This window comes from Zootoca vivipara, chromosome 14 (genome assembly GCF_963506605.1).
Source record: "Zootoca vivipara chromosome 14, rZooViv1.1, whole genome shotgun sequence".
In the NCBI taxonomy this organism is placed as follows: domain Eukaryota; kingdom Metazoa; phylum Chordata; class Lepidosauria; order Squamata; family Lacertidae; genus Zootoca; species Zootoca vivipara.
In genome coordinates this window covers 34,494,125-34,505,480 of record NC_083289.1, presented here as the reverse complement: position 1 = coordinate 34,505,480, position 11,356 = coordinate 34,494,125, and positions in this window count along the sequence as shown.

The following is an 11,356-nucleotide window of genomic DNA, read 5'->3' as shown; positions in this document are numbered from 1 at the left end:
GTTAAACCACAGAGCCTAGGGCTTGCCGATCAGAAGGTCTGTGGTTCGAATCCCCACGACGGGGTGAGCTCCCGTTGCTCGGTCCCAGCTCCTGCCAACCTAGCAGTTTGAAAGCATGTCAAAGTGCAAGTAGATAAATAGGTACCGCTACAGCGGGAAGGTAAACGGCGTTTCTGTGTGCTGCTCTGCTTCACCAGAAGCGGCTTTGTCATGCTGACCACATGACCTGGAAGCTGTATGCTAGCTCCCTCGGCCAATAATACGAGATGAGCACCGCAACCCCAGAGTCGGTCACGACTGGACCTAATGGTCAGGGGTCCCTTTACCTTTATAAAAGGGTTTGGCAGATGGCCCTTGCAGAGAAACTAGCATGTAAGCTAAGAATAGCTAGAGGAAATAAATTCAGCTACATGCTTGGGAGAGTCGGTGGAGGCTTGACTGCTTATACAAAAAATTCCAACAATAAAAGGAAAGTCGTAGCATCATAGAGCTGGGAGAGACTCTGAGGTTTATTCTAGTCCAATCCCTGAAATGTGGGAATCTCAACTAGATCATACATGTCTACCACATCTTATGGGAGACTGTTAGAGAACCTCTTACCACCTCTTATGGGAGACTGTCCCTGAAATGCGGGAATCTCAACTGGATCATACATGTCTACCACCTCTTATGGGAGACTGTTCCACGGTCAAACAGCTCTCACTGTCAGAAAATTCTTCCTGATGTTTAGTTGGAATCTTCTTTTTTGTAACTTGAATCCATTGGTTTGAGTTCTACCCTCCTGAACAACAAGCTTGCTCCATCCTCTATGCGACAGCCTTGAGATATTTGAAGATGGCTATCATATTTCATGTCAATCTCGTCTTTTCCAGGCTAAACATACCCAACTCCCTCAATCATTCGTCATAAGGCTTGGTTTCAATACCTTTGATCATATTGGTTGTCCTCCTCTGCACACGTTTCAGCTTGTCAACATCCCTCTTATATAGTGGCATCCAGAGCTGGACACAGTACTTCAGGTGTAGTTTGCCCAAGGCAGAATAAAGTGGCACTATTACTTCACTTGATCTGGACACTACCTCTGATGATGCAGCTTGGAATAGCATTAGCTTTTTCTGCTGCTGCATCACACAGTTTGCTCATGTTAAGATTGTGGTCTACTAAGACCCCTAGATCATTTTCACATGTACTACTAGCAAGCCAGGCACCCCTCATCTTATATTTCTGCAACTGGTAAAGGGTAAATGGACCCCTGACCATTAGGTCCAGTCGTGACCGACTCTGGGGGTGCGACGCTCATCTTGCGTTATTGGCCGAGGGAGCCAGCGTACAGCTTCCAGGTCATGTGGCCAGCATGACAAAGCCACTTCTGGCGAACCAGAGCAGCACACGGAAACGCCGTTTACCTCCCGCCTGAGCGGTACCTATTTATCTACTTGCACTTTGACGTGCTTTCGAACTGCTAGGTTGGCAGGAGCAGGGACTGAGCAAAGGGAGCTCACCCCATCGCGGGGATTCGAACCGCCGACCTTCTGATCAGCAAACCCTAGGCTCTGTGGTTTAACCCACAGAGCCACCTGCGTCCCTGACACTGGTACTTCGTGCCTAAGTGCAGAACTTTACATTTGTCCCTTTTGAAATTCATTTTGTTAGCTTGTGCCCAGTTTTCCAATCTGTTAGAGTCATTTTGAATCCTGATTCTGTCTTCAGTGGCATTGGCTACCTTCCCAGTTTGGTGTCACCAGCAAATCTGATGAGCATCCCCTCAACACCTTCATCAAAGTCATTGATAAAGATGTTGAACAACAATGGGCCCAGGACAGAATCCTGCGGCAGAATCCTACTTTATCACTGTTTCCCAGGATGATGAGGAACCATTAGTAAGCACTTTGTGGGTTGGGTCAGCCAGCCAGCTACAAACCCATCTAACAGTTACCTCATCCAGCCCACATTTTACTAGCTTCTCTGCAAGAATAGCATGGGGGACTTTGTCAAAAACCATACTGAAATCAATATACACTACCGTATGTCAGAAGACTGCCTGATATATAAATCTGTTAAACATTTTCTCTTTTTATTACTTTAAATACTTTAATAAATATTACTTTTATTACTTCAAAATCTCTGCAGTATTTACTTGAAAACTTTCTGTGGGGTCTGCACATAGAAGCCTCTTGGTTTTGTTGTTTCTTGTTTTTGTACAGTTGGTCATGGTTTAGATTTTGGAATGTCGCTTTCTCTTTTGTGAAGTCTTTGATCTGTTATGCTTGTTAAGCAACTTTGTAAAAAGGAACTGAAAGTGAAAGGGCAAGTAGCTTATGACAATTAGTGGCCTATCCTCAAGCTATTTCCACCCCAGGCCTGACCCTCTTTAGCTACTGAGATTAGTTAACATGAGGCATCTTCAGGGTAGCATAGCTGTAGGTCATTCTACCAAACTGGATAACCCCGGGTTCTAGTATTTTGAAAGAGAGAGAAAAAATGTATTGTTACCTGCTTTCTCCACAACCATGCATCATTTTATACACCTTGATCATACCTCTCCCTTAACTCAACTTTTTCCGATGTGCAACATTGTATTGTAGAATAATTTATTGTAGAATAATTCTTCCAGTCCCCTGATCATTTTGGTTGCCCCTTTCAGCACCTTTTGAGCCTTTCTTTTCTTTTCTCTTTTCTTTTCTTTTGGTGCAGTGACTACAACTGTGCACACAATTCCAGCTGAGATCTTGTGGTATTCATATAGCAATGGAAATGGACTTTACACTGGCAATTGCAGTCAACATAAGTTAATAGGAATCAGGTTTTATTTTATTTTTTTGTCTCCCCTTCTGTCCCGTCCCTCCCATTTACCTGAAGGGGTGGCTTTTTATGTCATCATCACATTCTCAGCACGGAGTCTGTATGCAGAAGTAGTTTCTCTTTTTCTTCTTGTAGACCTCCCTAATTCTGAACTTCAGAGTCACAGGAAAGGGTCAGCCATATAAGACTGATGCAGAGAAACTTCCCTCTTGGACTCTCATGGTGTTATGAAAGAAACAATGGATTCAAAGCATTTCCTCTCCCCAAATCTAATACCAGTCACGGGGAGAACTTCTTGGTGTTTTTCACCAAGAGACAGAGAGAGACTCTAGAGGAAACGTATTTTCTAAAGGACCTTTGAATAGGCTAACTCTTTGGGGATACAGGGCTCACAAACTCAACTGTGCAATTAAACTAGATTAGCACATAGTTAGATCCAGATGCATCTACTGTATCACAGTTAAATAGAAAACTAAACGTTGTATCTAATTGCATAGAATAATAATAATAATAATAATAATAATAATAATAATAATAAATTTTTATTTATACCCCGCCCTCCCCAGTCAAAAACCGGGCTCAGGGCGGCTGACACCAACAGAACCACAATAAAACATAAAAACAATTAATTAAAATACAGATTAAAATACAGTATTAAAATTTAAAGTGCAGCCTCATTTCAAGTAGGCCATAAGTGGCTGACACCAACAGAACCACAATAAAACATAAAAACAATTAGTTAAAATACAGATTAAAATACAGTATTAAAATTTAAAGTGCAGCCTCATTTCAAGTAGGCCATAAATCCAAGCCATGAGGGAGAAAAACACAGGGGTCAGGCTGAGTCCAACCCAAAGGCCAGGCGGAACAGCTCTGTCTTGCAGGCCCTGCGGAAAGATGACAAATCCCGCAGGGCCCTGGTCTCCTGGGAAAGAGCGTTCCACCAGGTTGGGGCCAGTACTGAAAAGGCCCTGGCTCTAGTAGAGGCCAATCTAGCCATCTTATGACTCGGGATCTCCAGAATATTATTGTTTGTGGACCTTAAGGTCCTCCGCGGGGCATACCAGGAGAGGCGGAGAGTTGCAGATTTGGAAGGGACCCTGAGGATCATCTAGTTCAACCCCCTGCAATGCAGGACTGTACCATATGGGGATCAAACCTGCAACCTTGGCGTTATCAGCACTGTGCTCTAACCAACTGAGCTATCCAGGCTGTCCATATTGAAATGTAGTGCTCACCCATCCAGTTGTTTAACATGGATAGTAAGTTTCCTGCACCTCCATTAATTCTCTGTTGCCCATGTGATGCTCTCCACCAAATAATAGAATCATAGATCTTCCCACACTCTCCCCTCCCTCAGAGATAGTCCAAAAAGAAGAGGGTGTGAGAAAATCTGGATTAAGGGAGGGGAAAGTATGGGAATGCGGTGATTTGAACATCATAAGGGCTATGGAGAATTAGTGGAGGTACAGAAAGCTTTCTATCAACATTAAACAACAGGATGGATGAGAGCCTGTCGTTTAAGCACTTCTGGTGGTGTGGAGTTGTTTTGCTGTGGGCTTGGTTTAATTTTTCAGTGTGAATCCACACCACACATTCAAAGCATATGGTTTTCCCCCAAAGGATCCTGAGATCTGTAGTTTACCCCTCGCAGAATTGCAATTCCCAGCACCCTTAAGTTCCCACTCCCAAGATTCTTTGGGGGAAGCTGTGTGCTTGAAATGTGTTGCCTTGATGTGCCTGTGGGGTTCACTAGGGTCAGGGAAGGGTCAGGGCTCAGTAGTCCAGCGTAGGCTGCAGGAGGCAGAGGTTCAATTCCTGGCATGTCCGGGTGAAGTTGTGGGGCTGTGGTGGTGGAATCTGCCTGTGATCCTGGAGAGACGCTACCAGTCAGTGTGTGTGTGTGTGTGTGTGTGTGTGTGTGTGTGTGTGTGTGTGTTTATGTATTTAAAGCATTACATTACAAGGGGTTGGACTAGATGACCCCAGGGGTCCCTTCCAACCCTATGATTCTATGATCTATGAAATCATGGAATTCACTCTCACAGGAGGCAGTGATGGCCACTAACCTAGACTGCTTTAAAAGAAGATTTTGGACAAATTTATGGAGGGAAGGGTTATTGGTGGCTACTAGCCGTGATGGCTATCTCCACTGTTGGAAATGTTATGCCTGTGAATTCCAGTCGCTGGGAATAGCAAATGGGGAGAATGCTACTGCACTCTGGTCTTGCTAGCAGGCTTCCCATAGGGATCTGGTTGGCTGGACTAGATGGGCCATTGACCTGAACTGGCAAGCCCCTCTTATGTTATCACCACCAGCAATACCTGAAGGAGCGTCTCCACCCCCATCGCTTAGCCCTTACCCTGAGGTCCAGCTCCAAGGGCCTTCTGGCGGTTCCTTCACTGTGAGAAGTGAAGCTACAGGGAACCAGGCAGAGGGTCTTCTTGGTAGTGGCGCCCACCCTGTAGAACGCCCTCCCATCATATGTCAAGGAAATAAACAACTATCTGACTTTTAGAAGACACTTTGAAAGTAACCCTGTTTAGGGAAATTTTTAATGTTTGCTCTTTTATCATGTTTTTAATATTCTGTTGGGAGCCTCCCAGAGGGAAACCCAGCCAGATAGGTGGGGTATAAATAATAAATTCTTCTTCTTCTTCTTCTTCTTCTTCTTCTTCTTCTTCTTCTTCTTCTTCTTCTTCTTCTTCTTCTTCTTCTTCTTCTTCTTCTTCTTCTTCTTCTTCTTCTTCTCCCATCCTTCCTACCCAAGAAGCCCAGGGTGGCAAAGAGATGCACAACTTTACAAAAACCCTATCTCTAGATTAAAACATTCCAAAAGCAATTACAATTTCAAAGGTTCTTCCCTCCAACGATCTTGAGGTTTCCAGAAACAGTCTTCTTCATCCACCAAAAGCCAGTGTCAACAGGAATGCTTAGATTCCTCCTAACTGTTAATCGTGGTTAAGGCAGGCACACCTCACTAGCGAGGGCATCCCACAACCAGGGAGCTACCACCGAAAAGGCCCTGTGAAGGCCTCACCTTCCAGTTGTAGGGTCCAAGGTAGCTGGTATTAGAGAAGGCATTCTTTTAGGTACTTTTCATACAAGAAGCAGTGATGGGCACCAACTTGGTTGACTTTAAAAGAGAGTTATAAAAGTTTGTGGAATGTAAGTCTGTTAATGACTACAACCAGGATTAGGTGTGTGATATAAAAATAATGTTCTTATACCTAAAGGAGCGTCTCCACCCCCATCGTTCTGCCCGGACACTGAGGTCCAGCTCCGAGGGCCTTCTTGCGGTTCCCTCATTGCGAGAAGCCATGTTGCAGGGAACCAGGCAGAGGGCCTTCTCGGTAGTGGTGCCCGACCTGTGGAACGTCCTCCCATCAGATGTCAAAAAGGAAAACAGCTACCAGATTTTTAGAAGACACCTGAAGGCAGCCCTGATTAGGGAGGCTTTTAATGTTTAAGAAATTAGTGTATTTTAATGTTTCTGTTGGAAGCCGCCCAGAGTGGCTGGGGAAACCCAGCCAGATGGGCGGGGTATAAATAATAAATTATTATTATTATTATTATTATTATTATTATTATTATTATTATATTATATAACTGTTGGCCATGCTGGCTGGGGACTCGGATTTGGGATTTGATGGGATTTGGAGTCCATCAAATTGGCAAGCCTCGTTGAAGGACAACCCTGTACTTTTAGATCTTGCATTGAACTGAAAGTTCAAGAAGATGACCCCCCCGTTTCCCTCCTCTCCCTACCTAAATTATATGATTCCCCAGGCACTAGTCAAACACATACTGCAAAGTTTATTGTCTGAGTAGGATTTTGGCTTGGTGAGCCAAACAGGGAGAATTTCCATAAATGAACTTTCCGGCAATTTCTCCTGGGGCAGCCTCTCTCCTTAAGGAGAAAGTGTCACCCCATAAAGCTGATTGGTCCCTTAGCACCCATTACCCCTGTTTTTAAGGCACCGCATGGGATGCAGGATGAAGCTGGCTCTTTATCTTTGCAAATTTTTGGCAACTCATTTATTCAGCTCAGTTCAAGTCAAATAAGTTCTCACTCATTTCTAGTGCTTGTACATCATAAGAGCAGATATTTACACAGGCACAGAGGCTAAAGTGGGAGAGGCATTATGTTAAAAATGCCTTAACTGAACCAGTGCCGATGTTCCTGCACAGGCGTTACAGCCAGCCATACCCTCCTAGCTGCCTATTCCATTCCATTTCCCCTCTCTTTGATTTTCTGGTTTTCCCCTTTCAATTTTCTATGCTCAGTGAGCATACCCAACCCTTATTGAGCTGTTTTGGCATACTCCTGCCCCCTGCATAAAATGTATACTTCTGCAAATCTTAGCCCCATTCCCCCTTAGGCTGCTGCAATCTCCCTTGTGTGCATGTAGAGGGTTATTTCCATGCCATACATTCAAAACACATGACTTCCCCCAGAGAGTCCTGTAGTTTCCCCCTCATTGAGCTGCCATTCACAGCATCCCAAAACTACAATTCCCAGAATTCTTTGGTGGAACCCATATGCTATAAATGAGCAGCAAATGTGCTTTAAACCCATTGTGCGGATCTGCCCTGAGTTTGCTGTTAGGAGGTACAAGCAGGATCTGCCACAAAATGTTGCCATGGGGAGTGTTCCTGTTCAGCATTCTAGACCTTGCATTCCATACCATCCTCCCCAGGCTTTTGTAAACTGCCCCCCCATTCTGTACCCCCAACCTTAGTATATAGGGCAACCTGAAGTAGGGTTTCCCAGTAAAATCTACTTCCAGCTGTTGTCTGCAGTCTATGTCAACAATAGCAAAGTGTTGCCAAACTTTTTAATAGGGCCCATTTGGACTTATTACCATTCTTATTGCAAACTTTAGAGTGATTGCTGCTTTTGAAAACATTCCGCTTTAATTGCACCCATTGCTACCGGAGTGTCCATTGCTAATGAGCTCAGCGTCTCTGTGCATCTCATTGCACTGCTAGAAGATGCTGGATCTTGTGGGACAATGAGTCTAGGGGCAGAGCCGTGCACTGCCGCAGGGAGTGGGCAGCCCAAGGCCCTCCAGATATTGTTGGGCTACAGCTCACATCATCACCTGGCCATTGGCCATTCCATACCCTCCAACATTTCTCCAGTTCCATAATGTTTTTTATTTCTTTATACCCCACCCATCTGACTGGGTTGCCCCAGGCACTCTGGCTGGCTTCCAACATATTAAAAAAAAACCATAACGAAACATTAAACATTAAAAAACTTTCCTATACAGGGCTGCCTTCAGATGTCTTCTAAAGGTTGAACAGTTACTTATCTCCTTGGCTCGGGGGTCACATAACTCCATACCCTCCAACATTTTTCCAATGAAAATAGGGATGCCCTAAGGAAAAGTGAGACATTCCAGAATCAAGTCTGCCATGCTGGCCAAGGCTGATGGGAGTCTAATGACATGGAGGGCCAGAGATTCTTTATCCCTGACCTGGAGGCAGGCAATTTTTCCCCCCAGAGTCTTGGACTTGACAAGGGAGCGTTAAAAGCTTGGGATGTCTGGGTGATGCGCCTCCTCTCATTGGACGCTAATGGTTAGATCAGGAGTGAAACAATATGCCTTCCATACATTCTGAATTACATATGGTGCAGCGTTCAGTGTGTCGGACTTGAACCTGGGAGACCAGGGTTCAAATCCCCATTTGGCCATGACCCCACTCACCCATGAAGCTCACTGGGTGGCAATGAGCCAGTCACTCACTCTCAGCCTAACCTACCTCGCAGGGTTGTTATGAGGATAAAATAGGGAGAACAATGTACACCAACTTGAGCTCTCTGGAGGAAAGGTGAGGTATAAATGCAGTCAATCAGTTTGTGAGCCAAACTTTAGAGTTACCCCTATTCCAGGCAGGTTTATATAGGCAAAGATGGTGGTTCAAGTAACTTGGCCCCAAACTTTGAAGAATGACACCAGCACTTTAAATCCATACCACAGAGGTATGTGTGTGGAGGGGTAAGAGATCAAAGAGGACACAGAGCAGTTTTCAATGGAGGCAGAGACAGCTTCAGGTTGCAGACTCCGTTACCCCGGAAGTAGTACCTCAGGTTAAGAACTTTACCTCAGGATGAGAACAGAAATCGTGCGGTGGCAGCAGGAGGCCCCATTAGCTAAAGTGGTACCTCAGGTTAAGAACAGTTTCAGGTTAAGAACGGGCCTCTGGAATGAATTAAGTTCTTAACCAGAGGTACCACTCTTTGCCTCAGGCATTTTAAACCTTTCTGCTTTTTTTCCTGTAAGCCACCCCGAGAGTCTTTTTAGCTAAAGAGCAGGGTAACAGTAAGTATGTAGCAAGGCTTACAATGCCTCAGGCTGACCATCTGAAAGACACAAGGGAAAAAAACGGGCCAGTTCTTAAAGTTAAAATTCCTATAATGATCAGTGGCTGCTGACAGTGACAATTGGGGGAGAGCCCAAAACAGCTTTTCTCTCCACAGAGGTGATGCCCCAATAATAAGAGGTCCGGGTGCCAGGGAGTGAAGTCACGGCATGAGGTATTGAATCATAGAGTTGGAAAAGGACCAGAAGGAGTATGGCTGATATATATGGCCTCCGAGGCCCTTTGAGTTCAAATACTCCAGGGGTAAAAGGCTTCCCTGGAAGGCCAGAACCAGATCAGTTCCCTTTGCCATAGCCTAGCCCTCTTGGGTAAGTAACAAAAAGGCATTGATGAGAGAAGTAATTCCAGAGAAGAGAAGGCACTCTCCCTGCCTTGCCAAGATCCTTTCCAGGATCGCTAGTCGGTTAGAAAAACTTATCTTTGGTAAAAAAAAAAATCCATTGGAACTCTCTCCTCCTCATTCTGGGAACAATCTCTTCTTGCCATTTTTTTTAAAAAAAGCTTTAATGACAGTGAGCCCAAACTAAACCCTACTTAAATGGCCTTGGATGCTGAAGGAAGTGAGTGATGCAATGTTGAGGGATTTCAGATTTCTATAGCTCCCTTCCATGAGCTGTAACTTTAACTCCCAAATCAGAAAATATATCAAATTGTCATGCAGAAGTAAATGAGGCTTCCATGAAAAGCGCTCTGCATCAGGAAGGCACTGCTGAATATTTGGAAGGGACATCTTGAGTTCAGTCACATTGTTCTGTTATCAAGAGATGATGGAGAAGGAAACAAAAAGAGAATTAAAGGCATCGGCCATGTATGTAAGTATTGATTATCGTTGTTGGTTGGTCAGAATGTATTCCTAGCTCCAAGTTTTATTTGTGAAATAATGATTGTTTGGGTGTATTTATCTGGGAGCAATGGTTTAAGAAAAATGTCTTCCTTCAGGGAGCCTTTTGTCCTGTTGATGTTGCCAATGAACCCCCAAAATCCTGCTAAGGAACCTCTGCCCAATTTAGAGGACCCTGGAGAATATTTTTAAAGGGCTGGGGAGGGCAAATGTTATGCTTGCAGGAGCTTCCTATTTCCCCCCCTTTTTGCTAGAAATTCACCAACTGGACAACATACACTTTGAATTAAATTTTGAGCACAGGGATTTGTTTGAGACATCAGAACAAGACTGCGCTCACAGCCCTTCCACACAGAAACCCACTCCTGATTATATTTTATACATTTCAGCAGTATGATTTGGAGGGAGTGAGGAGTCGCTACGTTACTGCCGTTGTTAAACAACTGAGATCCAGAAATCCTTGTTGAACTGCTTGAAGTCATGATATCAAAACTGGAATCAAAAACTTGTTACACACTAACATAAATACAGATGGTATATAATAATTTTTGTGTGTGAAATTTAACAACAATTTAAAGGAAGCAACAAACACATTTTTTTATCTAAACCAAAATAATACAAACATAGTGTTTACTGACCCAACAGCAGCAATCTGAGCAGATCTAACTCACAAAGTATCACAAACCTGTTTTGACCTATACGTAAATACATACTTTTTTGTTTTTTAAATTGATCTCACAAAATTATTTTTATATACCGTATGCATTTATGTTAGTCTGAAACAATTTTTTGATCTCAATTTCTTTTTCATCGCATCTTCAGTTTGTGGGGACTTATTTCCTTTTTTTGTACCTCTTGATCTGCTTCAAGTCACCCAGAAATTAACACCTGCCTGGGAATCTACAGTGCATCTACATGGGAAGAGCCATAGCTCAGAGATAATAAGAGCATCTGCGTTGCATGCAAAAGACTCAAGTTCAACCCCCCAACATCTCCACGTAGAGCGTGGAATGTTTCCAGCCTGGAATTCTGGAGAGACACTGCCAGTCAGTGTGGACAGTACAGACCTGATGGACCAGTAATTATAAGGCAGCATCCCATGTACCTTCTATCTGCTCAGCTGTTTTAGGGCATACACTCATCTGACCTGACCTGTTTCCTGCTTGGCAGGGTGTTGGACTGGATGGCCCTTGTGGTCTCTTCCAACTCTATGATTCTATGATTCTATGACCTGGGGTACCACTGACGCTGTTCTCCACATGAACTGGGAAGGCATTCCTTCACAGATGTGGTTTTGGAAGAGGGTTGGCTGTGGATTTGCA